General features: G+C 44.8%; 1 protein-coding gene across 12 annotated transcripts in view; it reads left to right on the forward strand.

The window, feature by feature from the left end:
• The window catches only part of LOC307217112 (uncharacterized protein), a 479205-nt gene that overhangs the window by 365559 nt on the left and 99551 nt on the right, over positions 1 to 14095 (forward strand). The window lies entirely within an intron of this gene.

Here is a 14095-nt window from a genome sequence, read left to right on the forward strand (position 1 = left end):
TTTTCCCTCTATTTCTTTTTCATTATTTTTTTTAAAAAGCATTTGATAGATAAAGGTTAATCTTGGGTTGAATGACGGAGCTGTGATTGACAAGAGGAAAGGTGTTGAGGGCAGGTCGAGCTGTCTTATTTACAGCCCACTGCTTGCTATAGAGCCTTTGTTAGGACTGGGAAGCTAATTTAGCGCTGATCAAAAGCACCACGGAGTTAAAGGGCCTGGTAATGACTGCTAATTTCATTTCAGCCTCATACATCCCCGACCGCTGTAATTAAAGACGTGCTATTTAAATACAGGTGAAGAGGCTTTAAAAAAAGAAAAGAAAAAAAGAGGGGGGGTTGCTGTTGCAATTTTATTTAGCCTTTCCATCATAAATGGGTCCAGCTACAATGTGTGACTTAGTATTTAATTCTTAGCTTGTTTTGCTCTCCCCTCTAATGATTTGGCTTTTCTCTCGGGCACTCTCTAGTCATTTAAAAAAATAAAATAAGGTAGATTCGAATGGAAAATAAATGCAAGCCTTAATAGAAAGATCGCCCACAAATGCAGAAGGAGAAGAGAGTTTAATGTGCAGATATTTATTTTTGTTTGATACATTCAATCTGATGCAGCGACAGTCAGCGAGAAAGGACTGCACTGGTATTGTGGTTGCGGGGTGGAAAGAAAAAGGGGAGGCAAAGATCAGGCTGCTTCTTTTTTTTTAAGTGCCTCTAAGGAAGATCATTTATTAATTAAATTATTTCCCCCCACTTCATGTTAGATTTGTTGGCTCTGCAAACGATGTAATTTCTCAGCTGATGTAACAGTTTCTTTCTAGAGAGACATCAAAGGATAAAAGCTCTACATTTTTGTAGTTGGTTAAAATTGATACCAAAAAGGGGGGGGGGGAGAGAAAGAAAGAGAGGGAGAGAGACGGAAGTTAGCCTTTAATCTCTTTTTATCCATGAGGACTAAAGATCTGTACTCGACCCTGCTAAGCTTGCAAGCTTGTACCCGCTTCTTCCGGGGTTGTGATGGGCTTAGATGAGAGGCGGGGGCTGAGCTGGATGTCTGAGCGCCCCCTGTTGGCCACAGCGCCAGTCCTACGTAGAGCAATAACCTTGTTCTTGGGTGTTGGGTTCTGTGTCTTGCACATACAGTTTAGCAAACTTAACAAGATAAAATAGGCTAGCAATTAAAATCAAAGAATAGAAAAGGGACGTACCTACCACACACTGCGCTTGCAAAAGTTTCCTTTTCAACATCAGTGAGCATTTCGAGGATCCAACCTAGACCCTACTTAAAGGGGGTGAAATGCTTCTTTCTTGAGTTTTTAAAGTCCTCCTTCAATTCATAAGAGGCCTTTTTTTTAAAAAAAAGTAACATATATATATAATTTTAAAATACTTCCAACTCCCCCCTTTTTTTATTAAAAGTATCTACTTTTTTAAAAAAGAGAGAGAGAGAGAGAGAGAGAGAAGTATGGCATCATGGCATATGTTTAATTTGGAAATAATTAAAAGCCCATATGCTGGACTTCTAAAACAACAGAATCAACATAACTGGAGATGATTTAAAAAGCTGCAGTTGTAATGAAACTTCTTTGCTGATATTTGGAGACCTGGGGGTGGGGGATCCCTGCCAACAGGTTTCTTTTGAAATAAGATTTTACATATTAGAGTAATAAAACAACAACACTTAACAAGTTGCCAGTCAAAAGAATAATATTTTTGTATATCTTTCTGAAGAGAATGTTTCAGCATCTCCCCCCCCCCCGGATAATTTTCTTGTCAACGTTATCTGGAAACACGTTGGTAAAATTTAATAATAATAATAAAGCAAAATAAAATTGTTCAGATTCACCTCTTTCCCGCATGTAAAATTATCTAGAACAGTTAGACGTCTGGTGTTTGTGTTTGTACCTTCTAGTCAATAGACAGAGGTCACAATCCTGAGAACTCCTACTCATTTGTTTTAAATTGTGCAGCCTTTTGAACACGTGCTCAAAGTTGCTGACAGCAACAGATCGGTAAAAATTAAAACTACAGTCAGTAAAAATTCAAAAACAAGCAAACCTCCTGCAATCACATCCATAGACATCTAAAGGGAGAATGTGGTACAAACCCAGGGTCACAACTTTTACTGAGTAAAGGCCATCATTGGAACTTGCTTCTGAATAAATGCTTCTTAATCCTAATGGGTCTGATCCCCCACCCTCAAATATTGGAAATATAAAACTGCTCCTTGAAAACAGGTCCTCTTTATTTCAGTTGAAGCTAGGTCCCAACAATAAGGGTGGCTGTATGAACCTATCCATATCTACTCAAAAGTAAGAGCCATTGAGTTCCATGGGACTTGCTCCCAGAGAAGTATGTGTAGGAATGAATCCCTAAAATTTCATTCTTCATCGTCATGTTCTGTCTCAAGCCGCCTCCCAAATCAAATTCTCTTGCTGCTGGTTTTTAATGAAAACACCTCTGTATGACCTCATGATCCGGGAAAGTTGTCGTCCCTCAATTTCCCAAAGTTTCCAATGTGAGAAGTACTGTGTGGGGTGGGTGGGGAGGTAGGTGCATTGGGGGGGGGGCTTTGTGTGGAGGTGGTATTTCTTTTGATATGAGCCGAACTGAGTTTAGAGGGGGCAAGTGAGAAAGAAGTGCCTTAAACGGTGGCAAACCAGACTCATTCACTTCAATGGCAGTATCGCCCTGGAACGTGGCTTGCGTCCTCGACTGCGGTCATAGGTACACTGTCAACCCCATTGAACTGGGTGTGATTGAATAAACCTCCAGAAGGTCGTCCTAGGCAAGCCCTAGGCCCAACTTCTAGGGTCCTTGCCCGTTTCCTGTGTGAAAAGTAATCGGGCAAGGATAAGATTCCACAGAGCTCTTCAGAGGTGCCGCGGTCAAAACAAACAAACAAAGCCACGATGAGCAGCTTCTTCATCGCAACCCGGAGTCCTTTGTCTCCCTTGTGAAAACGCTCTGCTTTGAGAAGCGAAAAGGTTTCCCTTGTAGAGGTCCTCTAGGAAGCGGCCAGAGACAATTCGCCACCGAGGTATGGACGCTTTCCTCCTTGGAAAGGAATCTGAGAGGGCAAGCAGCACGGCTTAAGAATCCTTAAGCGAAACAGAAGTCCATACCCCAAACGCCCTTGCAGCTGCAGGAGCCTGGAAGGAAGAGCGGCGTCCCAAAGAGATCCCTTCCTAGCAACGGATTTGAGGGTCTGTGCGCACTCTGTATTCGAGTGTACATACAGTATTATATGTAAGAGGAAATCAGTCTTATTCATACAGAGTGCCATGTATAAACCACCGGATCCCGTGATGCTTCTGTCCGGAACCTTTCTTAACATTTGCTTGAACCTCCATGTAAAATGTACCGTTTTAAAAGCTTTAGGATGGAGAGTCCATCCACACCCTCGGGAGGGCCCTGCTGCAAGGAGTCCCATTGCACACCAGTTAAGCAGGAGCATTTCGACTGAAAGTGGTTAAGCCTACCACCCTGACCCAAGCCATTAACATGGAAGCAACAAATGTAGCTTGTGTTAGGTATGACTCCCAGGAAATTCGCATTCAGATAGGCAGGCTTTTTATTTTTACCTGTAGTAAAAATGCATCTAGGCGTTCCTTGCCCGTTTCTCTATCCATCTGTCTGCATCCATCCTGAGTGTGAATTCTTCTTTCATTAAGATTATATGCGGAATACATAAGAATTAAAATATACTTCGCCTCCCCACTGCTAAACTTTCATGGCTGCTCTCAGACAATAACATCCGAATCAAAACAAGCTACAATCCATGCAACCACCTGATCTATCCAATAATGAAACGGCAACAATTACAGAATAACAAACCTTTCCCTGGTCGCCACTGGCCTAACCCCCGAAGGTATGTCACCTGTTTGAGCAGGACCTCAGATGACGATGGTTAGGGCAAGTTCACATCTAGACAGGCGTTTCTGTTAAAAACCAATCCCTCGGGTTCGAGCTTGCCATTTTTAGACCGCGGAGCAAGCACACCTATAGCGGCGGTTATGTCATCTCTGGAGTCACCCCACAGCAGTGACTCAAAATAACGTAAGTGGGAGCTCAGTCTTCCCAAGGCCTCGTCCAGCTGGGTTTTCCTTCACACATTTGCGGATGTGCCAGTGTGGTGTGGTGGTTAGGGTGTTGGACGAGACTAGGGTTCAAATTCCCATTCAGCTATGAAGCTGACTGGGTGACCTTGGGCCAGCCACCATCCCTTAGCGGCTTAGCCAAAGGGACCTCACAGGATTGTTGCGAAGATAATATGGAGAGGGGCAGAGCCATATACGTCACCCCGAGCTCCTTGGAATGAAGGTGAAATATGAAAGCAAAAATGCAAAAGAACACTAAAATAAAGGTTCCTAGATTAGATTCTCTGGGATTCCAGAGAGGATGGGTTTCCAGTATTTTCTCTTGGCCTTGTCACCTTGTTTTCTAGGCTGAAAAACTTATGAAGTGACCTCTCACTAAATATTCAAAGAAGCACCCCAGTCCTTCTGCAGCCTAGGCGCATTTACATGAGGTCGGTTGTCTCTGGGCTCGATCCATAGGGGATTATTGACACTGCGAATCATAACGGCCGGAGAAGCCTCTTCTTGTCTGCCAGATCAATCAGTGAGCTCCACATTACAGTATTTAGTGAACTGAGTGTAGATGGGCCCTTCATTAGGGTTGATATCGAGAGTGAATCGTGAAGCAAATGAATTAGGAGGTATTTCATAACAAAACCTACTCAGAGATTATCACACTTTCTCCTTTATGTTAATATTTTTACTTGGTAATATTCGCTGCTCGCCTTGAGCCCTTGTAGATCAGGTGTGCTGGTAGTCTCCGAACGCACCCCCGACCCCTTCTTTCCAGTGTCCGCCATTCGCATTCCGAGGTTGCAAAAAAATAAGAAGCTTTCAAGAACTTCTCCGCTGTCAGCCCTGACTGGAATACGGAAAGAAGTGTCTCTCTGGATTCGGATCGACTTGCTCTGATCTCTAGGCCATTTCTTAAAATGGGAAGGAAGTTCATTCCTTAGACACAAACACAAAATTATTTAAAAGTCCTGCTCCGGATCTGCTAGGAGAGTTTATCCCTTCCCGCCCCGCGGACCTCTGGCCCTGGGGAACTGACACAGCCCAGTTAAGATACCCCACCACTCTGAACGCTTTTCTGGAAAGCAGAGTCCCACAATTTTCAGTTAGAGTTACACAGCAGCCCAAAGCTGTTTCTTGAAGCCCCATAAAGGAAAATGGGGGTTATTTGGCGCAACGGATGTGCTTGGGATTGCGGCAGCTTTCCCCCCAGAAAGCTGGAGGCAGTTTTGCAGAGTTGACATTGTCCCCGAGACACGCGTCCATCTCTGTTTCATGAGTTGCAGCTCTGCGCACAGTTGGGCAGCTTAAATCCTATTGAAGTCCATGGGACCGGCGCAGCATTTTTGCAGGAATGCAGCTCTTGACTCCAGTGACACCAGCAGCTTGTTCCCCGACCCAGATGGATTTAAACTGAGTTAAAACCCGGACTCGGCAGTACTGCTTGACTAGAAGTCCCATTATAATTATTGAAACATTCATGTGATTGTATCACAGTACTAATCCCGGAGTAGTAAATCTGCAGCAGTAGTGACAGGCCGTCCGACCTTGAACACATTTACTATTAATGTAATGTACCTACAGTTTTCTAGAAACGGATTCAAGCATTTCCGCTGAAGAAGTACTTTGACCTCAACTGCATTTGCTTGGATATGGCTTATTGACATCAATAGGATTTACTTCCGAGTATATTCTGGTCCGAAGCACATTAGCTAGAACTGCATTCCACAGAATTTACTTCCATCTGACACTGCTCTGGGTTGCCGCCATAAAGCGTTTGGTTGGCCAGGGTGTGAGGATGAAGACTCAGCTAGTACTGTACAATCTTACTTTTGACATGTTGTTGAAAGGAAAGGGGATTTCCTCCAAGTAATGAATCAGAGGACCTTCTTGTCACGTGAGTGTGCATAGGACTGCAACCCTGTTAAACAGGAATTTAGCAAGTTCCAGTGGGAAAGAAAGTTTGCTTGTTAAAAATCGTCAGGCAAAAGTGATCCTGACGGGAGATCACGGAGGCTGCGCTCTGCGCGCCCTTTCCCAAAGGGAGACCTGTTATGTTGTAGCCGCAAAATCAGCCGAGATTCTTGTGGCACCTTAAGCACGAAAACACGTATTATGAAGTGGAATGGCGTCGACGCTGTCACTTGCAAGCTATCCACGCTTCCCTTGAAAAAAACGCTTTGCTCTGCGCTGTGAGACTTTGACTTCCGATTAAAGGTGCAGCGCAGCGCACCGAAAGAGTCTTTATTTAGCGGTCCTGGAATGTCGCATTTATTTTCAAGATTCTGGGGTGCTTATTTTAAAGCAAGGGTGTGATCACATTTATTCGGAAGAAGGAGAGAATGGGGGATAGAGTAGTATTGGAGTAGGGTGTTGAAGGAGAAGGGTAATTCCGAGGGTTTTTAAAGGCGCCAGCTGCGTCTAAACACACCACTTGGAAGTTAGTCTCCGCTGGATCCTATGGAATTTATTTCCAGGAAGGCTATTTAGGATCTGGGTCCAAAGGCGCAGACAAGATAAGGAGGATTTAGGTGCCCCTGAATAGGCATTAATCACCCTGCCCATATTCAGGGTGGTCAAAGAGGGGCAAAGGAGTTCGCTTTGTTCTCTGCCTATCAATGCATTTTTAGGAGTGGAGGGAGGATTGTAATCCTCTTTGCAGCATTTACTGCGAGATTGTCTGATGCAGATTAGTAATATTCTTTAGAGGGAACGTGTTTAGGATTGGGCTCCTCAAGGTAGCCCAATCCTAAACACGTTCCCTCTAAATTCCCACCGAACTGAATGGGACTTACTTTCCATGGCTGTGATCCTAAAGCTACTTGATTTGAAAGTAAGCTCAACCGCAACACAGTGCAATTTACTTTTACTTTAAAGAGAATGTGTGAAGAATTGGGGGTAAAAATCTTGCTCAGTATCAGGATAGTTAAGGGGTGTTCACGCCTACCTTTACCAGCAAGAGAAATGGAAATTCCGATCAGTATTTGCAGATAGGCAACTGAGGGTGGAATTTAATTTGGGTTACTTGAGGCGGGATACAAATATGCGATCTTATGCGCCTAGTTTGTGGGGTCTGGGATGGGGGTTGGTGGCTATTACAAATTCATTCATTATGAATGGAAGCCTTGGTTTCTTGGCCTCCTCCTCTTCCTCCTCCTCCTCCTCCTCCTTCTTCAATCACTCGTTGCCGAGTAAGATTGTCTTCCATGATAACGGTCTTAACAGTGAGTCCGTAAGTGACTGTGGAGGCCAAGCCTGGATCCACACATCCTTCCACAGTGGAGACATAGGTTTCCGGGCGGGAGTTGATCACTGTGAGGGTTTGCCAAGCACGTTTCTCCCTTTCGTCCTGAGTTCGAGCGTCTTCAAAACCCATGACACCTTTGGTAAAGGCTGTTCTCCAATTGGAGCGCTCGCAGGCCAACCTACAGGATGCACCCGTCAAGCTCCTTACTCTAGAGTAGCCCCTCTGGAATTAAGGGGACCGTTTGGTTTGCTAAACTGTGCAGCCCGGTGACATTTCATCCAATCACTCTAACAGGTGGTTTGCTATCCTCTCCGCTGTTTTTAGTACTACCCGGATATACCCAACAACCTCTTTAAAAACAAGCAAAAAACAAAACAAAACCCCGTTCTTTTATAGGGAGAGGTGGTCGCATCGTACCCATGGAAGTCGACTAATTCATTAAGGAGATTTTGTTTTTGTTACCTTATTTTTATTATCTTATTTTGTCTTGGGGTCTTTCATCTGAAACCGCGTGTTTGTGTGTAAATGTAGGACAACCTGGAAGAGCGCGGGTGGCAGTTCGATCAAGGCTCTCTCACTACCGAGAGAAAAGAAATACTCCTTTCTTATATAATAATGTCATTAATGGTAGTTAAGACTAAAAAATTATCTGCAAAAACCTTGACCTGCCTTCTTTCGGTTGTTGGAGGTAAAAGGAGGGGAGACAATCTGGGAGTCTGACGACTTATGGGGCAGAGTTGGGTTTAGTGAGGAATCACTGTCGCCCCCTCCCCCTAAGGAACATAATACTGCATCTGAGAGTGACAATCGGGTGGCTTGCTGGACAAAGGGCCAAAGCAGTTTAAACACCTTCAGGTAGCAATTTCAAAGTAATAAGCGATTTTTAACTAGTATAAAAGTAATTTTAAAGACTGAAACCACTCGTTTACATATTTTGAAATGTGTATTCACACACACGATTTCTTATTAATTCACTGTGAGCACCGTAGACTGGGTTTCTAAAAATGAAATGAAATAAAATAACGTACATCATTTTTCACCACCTCCCTTTTCTCTTTCTCCAACTACACAAAAAAGTTCCACTTTCACAGTTATTGGTGTGCGTGTTGCGTTATTTGTGCTATCTAGGAATCCATAACCAATATGTAGGAGAAAACGTCGAGTTTCCTTTAAATCAGTCCTGAGTGGAATTCTCCTTTATTCTAGAACGGAAATGTTTCTGAACATAAGGGAAGTCCACGTGCTAGGTGCATGTTCAGAATGCTACTAAACAAACAAACAAAAGTATTGGTGTTGCTCATATTATAAGCCTATATCTAGCATAACATAGATAGGATCATACTAGCATATGGCTGGGGTGGAATATAATATGAGACCTTCGGGTATAGGGCGGTGTACAAATTCAATAATAATAAAAAAAATATAGCTGTTCTCAGAATGTGGATTATGTCTATATAATATAACTGTATATAACTATTAACTTACATGGTAGTCCCTTACAATATGAACAATATTGTATAATAATTCCCAAGTGATGAACCAAATACATATATTATCCTATATTACATGATATATTAAATTACTATACTGCTCTTATTACAGTTAGTTCTGAACAGTCTCCAGGGATGCATTTTCTTGTTTATGTGGCTTTTAAGGTGTCTAGCTTTCAAAGACAGCATGACATTCCATTATTTGAGTGGTGTTCTGAATTTTTGGCAGTCAATGATGAGTTTTAATATGTAACTGTCAATATAGTTTTAAAAGTGAAAACAAAACATTTCTTTCTTGAATGTACTATGTACTATGGAGGACCCTTCTTTCCAACAGATTTATTGGACCTGGAACTATTTCTTATCCCTCCCTCCACCGAAATTCATCAGCACATTCATTTTTCTTGTGACTTTTTGAAATAACTAGAATTTACAGTAGTTGGCGACTACTTTGTTTTAAAGAACCATGTTAAAATAGGGTTTTTGGAAAATGTATTCAAGCAAGTCAAAGAGTGCAGGGAGAGTATTTGTGTACTCGTTACATTTGTTATTTAAAAAGAAATCTTTGGGGGCAATAAAATAAAAACTTTTGAGGTCACAGGTTGACATTTTGCAGACAATTGAGTTATCAAGGCAGTAATTATTTCACCGGGAGATAAAAATTCTCTTAGCCCCTAACTGTCAAACGGGAGGCTCTTTTCAGAGTCCCCTCCCCCTTCAAATTACAACATTAAATAAAGAAAAAAAACTCGGTCCTTCCTAGCCAAAGGGTCTGTGAGTGGTTAAACAGAGCGCCCACCCCACCCCAATACTGGTGGTCGTCAAACTCTGCTAATTAACAATGCTGAGAAATTCCATCCTAACAAGGACATTCTCTAAGTCTCCGCTGGTTCCCTGCCGCTCGCCTTCATTTCCATAAGAAGATTAAGAGTACAGGAGAACACACTCAAATGCAGATGTAGAAAAGAAGGGTTTTTAACGAGCATCATAATAGTAAGATGCTTGGCTAGCTCCCGCCTAATTGCTGCAAGTTAAACCTCTATTTGCAGCTCAGGACCAAATAAAATAAGATAAAACAGGGGGCCGTAATCTTTCCATCTCCTGAAGACAAGATAACTTGGTAAGTTAAGACTGAGCAAAGACAAACCAATAATCGTACTAATAAAAATATATACCCCTCCCCCTGCAGCCGAACACACACACACACACACGTCGGGATATGCCAGCCTTTGCTGACTTAAGTGGTAGTTTAGATCAGAAAGAAAGTAAATACAAATCCGAGGCATTAAAACATTCAACACCTCTTCTTAATAAGCTCATAACAGTAACTCTCCCCCCCCCCTTAACACTCTGTCGCTGTGAAACATTGGGAGGGGGCTGTTTATTTCATTTCCATAAATTATACCAAAGGCAACGAATTTTAAATCCATTCAGATTAAAACGTCGCTCTCCAGGCCTCTCTTTAGAGAATGTCTGTATCCTACCATTGGCGGAGGGGGGAAATGAATGAGGTGCTGTTAGTCTGAAGCAGAAGATAAAACCGTGGGTGACTCTATCGCTATCTCAGTTTATCTTTACCTATGTGTGCACAAATATTGTTTAAGAGGGAAGCCAGGATCTCTCGACACGTATACGTGTATACCTAGGTCTGAAAAAGGAAAAGTGAAGATTGGGCGCGGGTGACGGGGGGGGGCCGTGCAATGCGCTATCGCTTTTATCTTATTTTTCTATAGCGCATTATTATGTATATATGCCAGAGACAGTTCATTGCACTGATAAGGAAAACACGGCTAATTAAAATAAAGCGGTAAATACTCGTGATAACGCAATTGTTAGGTAGCTCCATACCTTATTTAGATGATAAATGCAATTAACAAAGAGCGAAACCAGCCACTTTAACCTCTTAACTGTGTTATTATAGAGTTCAGTGCCAATAAAAAGCATCTAGTTATGCGTTTGTGTGTGTGTGGATTAGGGGGGGGGGATCACTCCCAGCCTCTTCCCCAGTCCGCTAGGAGACTGCCTCCATGTACAGTAAGATGTGTGTGCTGCCCCCCCTTTTTTTAAAAAAATACCTCACCAGCCATCAGTTATCATTGTATTAACAGAGACAAAATCACAGCCTCCCACACCCACCCCTTTTCTTCGAACTTAATTATCCATAAGATTTTTTTTTAAGGACGTTATCAACTATTTAGGCTAAATTATAAACAACAACAAAGTTAAATATGGTGCCTGGACAACTAGGCGTGCTCCATATATGTGTGGGGCGGAGAGTCGGTGGGAGAGGAGCTCAGCGTTAACTGTCTGTTTTCTTCCACATACGGGAAAATGTAAGGGCCACGGTTGGATATTATTTACTACGATTGCAATGAATAAAATCAAGGAGGCTATGTGAAAGCTAGCGGTCTGAGGATTGCAGGCGCAGGCTTCTATTCCTGATGTGTAAGTCTCAGTAAGGAAATATACAAATAAATAAACTAATATTCATAAGCCTAACGAAGTAGAGTAGCGATGATATTCACATTGCCCAGCTACCTGCTTTATTATTTCAAGCCTTGTTGAGAAGTATTTGGTTTATAGGGAAAATAAGTGTGTAAGAGAGAGAGTGTGTGTGTGTTTTAAAGGGGGAAAGGCGAATTGACCAGTAGGGGGCGCACCAACCCCATGCGTAAAACCCCCAGCGCTAAAAGTCCAGGCGTCCTTCCAGACGCTTCTCCTTTCCTTTTGTGTTTCAAAATCACTTCTCAGCTTTTTTTTTTAACTGACCCGATTAAGAGTTTTAAAATGTTATCAAGACTTTCTCAGTTTGTGCAGTCTCTCTCCAAGTCCCAAAGAAGAAAGAAAAATATAGTTAATATTAGGGAAGCCATTCCCCCATCCAGCCCCCTCCCCACTCTCCTTCCTTCCGTGGCATCCCTTTGAAGTTTTCCAACAAACTTAAAAAAGAAAAATCGGGGCTAGCGGGAAAAGCCGTTTTATTTCGTCTGTGTGTGTCGGGCCTTTTCTTTCTAAGTTAGATGTAGCTTGCTGTATTTTCTGAACGTGGTCTGAAAAGGGTCCTTCACGTGCATGCAGAAAAAGCGTGAAAGCAATGTCGAGTGAGGAGGAGGTGGGGGAGAAAATAATCTATTTGCCGGAGTTTCCAACAAAACGGAACGTGTCCAGCAATAGAAATCTCTACATTTTTTTCTTATTCAGTTTCAGGGGTTAAAGCGGCGCAGGGGGGGGGAGGGGGAGAGCGAGCCCCCGCAACAATGTTTAAGCACTTTATAAAGCTGAAATGGTGCGCGGGGGAGGGGTGCGCGCGTGCGTTTCTTTGTATTCAAGTGCGTTTTAGCCCCAAAGATCCTAATGAGAGCTTCGAAGTAAACTTAGCTGGCGCTTTGTTGAGCATCGTGACAGGGGGAAAAGAAGAGCTACCTATTTGTAACAGCTGGGTCGCCACCTCGCCGTGGCGGGGGGGGGGATCTCATCTCACCTCTCTTTCCCCCCACCCACTCCCCCGCGGGCCCCGGTCGAAAAGCTTCCCTCCAGCACCTCCTGCGCGCGCGCCCGTGGCTCTCCCTCCTGCCCCGTCCCTTCCCCACTTCCTCTCGTCCCTGCGCACCTGTTTCGCGAGGCTGGCAAGGGAGGGGAAGGAAGGAAGGCCACGCTTTGTAACCGTGGAGAAGAAGGCTGCGGGGAGGGTGGGGAGCGATTGCGGCGCAAGGAGGGGGATACAGTTTTTAGGAGGATTTCTGGGCTTTTCAGCCAATCTCGCCTTTAGACTTTTGAGGGAGTAGAGGAGTGCGGGCTAAAGGGAGAGAAAGACAGGCAAGCAAGCAGCACTCCTTTATTCCGCGTAGAAATGTCTGCGGCAAAGCAGCCACCAGAAGAATATTGGAGAGGATCAGATGTTGAGGGGGGCGGGAGAGGGAGCCCAGCTTGGCGTTGCTTTCAGGCGTGGAATTGGGGGAAGGGGCAGAAAGAGGCCAACGAGCCTGGAGGGAACTTGGCGTCGGTTTGAGAAAGGAAAACAGCCCTCCGAACCGAAATGCCTTGCCTGTGGAAGTAAATCTCGCGGGTGCCAATGACACGGATGCGCGCAAGGGAACCTCGTGTAAATTAAGAGCCGCCAAAGGCCAGGCAAATCGCAGTAGCCCTGGGTCGCAGCGATAGCCGAAGAACCCAGCCATACACAAGTTTATTAAGAAATATGTCCCCTTGCCTGCGGTGTGAGCAGTGGCGTAGCGTGGGGGGTGCAGGGGGGGCCGGCCACCGGGCGCAACATCTGGGGGTTAGGGAAATCCACGGGTTAGGGGGCGCAAATCCACGGGTTAGGGGGCGCAAATCCATGGGTTAGGGGGCGCAAATTACTTGCCTTGCCCCGGGTGCTGATAACCCACGCTACGCCACTGGGTGTGAGTACCTCAAGTGTGCGTGCAGGGAGGTCATCACAGTCTTGTCCATAAGCAGAACCAGGAGGGGTCTGCTGCTCTTGCCGAGCCTGGGTTTGCCCAGTTGTCTGCTCCTAAGTGCCCCGGGTGCCACCATGGGCCTTATTTTCTAGTAAACTTGGTTGCACAGCCACCAGAAGGATGGCAACCTCAGCGGAGAAGGCCTAAGGGGTCAGCTCGGTTGGAGCCAGTGGCGTAGCGTGGGGGATGCAGGGGGGGGGGGCGGCCGCACCGGGCGCAACATTTGGGGGTTAGGGTTAGGGGGCGCAAATTCACGGGTTAGGGGGCGCAAATTACTTGCCTTGCCCCGGGTGCTGACAAACGCCACTGGTTGGAGCAGAAGGCGTCTAGGCCTAGCGCAGGGGCCTTCTTTTGCAGGGGGGCTGTCAGCACTCTTGGGCAGCAAATGAGGTCCTTACAAAAGCAGTGGGGACTATTTGTGGGCCCCCTGCGTTTCGTGCTGGTTAGCAGCCTGCGCTGGTCGTAGAGGCATTGTGATGGGGGGGCTTAGCAATTGGGAAAGGAAGCCAAACTAGCAGATCCCTCGTCCTGCTAAAATCCTAAGAAGGAGCCTTCAGAAGCAGGGTTGCTGCCTTTCCTTCTCTCCCCACCCCCCATCTGTCACGCAAAAAATGAAAATAAAGAGGGGGGAGTTGCAACCTTCCTCACTCAGTCTCAAGTCAACATCAAGTTGTTGCGGAGTGGGGCTTTTTGTTGTTTTGTTTTTAATGTCGCAAGAATGCTGTTTACACACTTCCTCCTCAAGGCGTGTGTGACCTGTTGCTTGTAAGAGGAGCTCCAAGGGGCCCTTTCAGTGGCTGCCTCCAAGACCCGC

This window comes from Podarcis cretensis (assembly GCF_951804945.1).
Source record: "Podarcis cretensis genome assembly, chromosome: 5".
Taxonomy (NCBI): domain Eukaryota; kingdom Metazoa; phylum Chordata; class Lepidosauria; order Squamata; family Lacertidae; genus Podarcis; species Podarcis cretensis.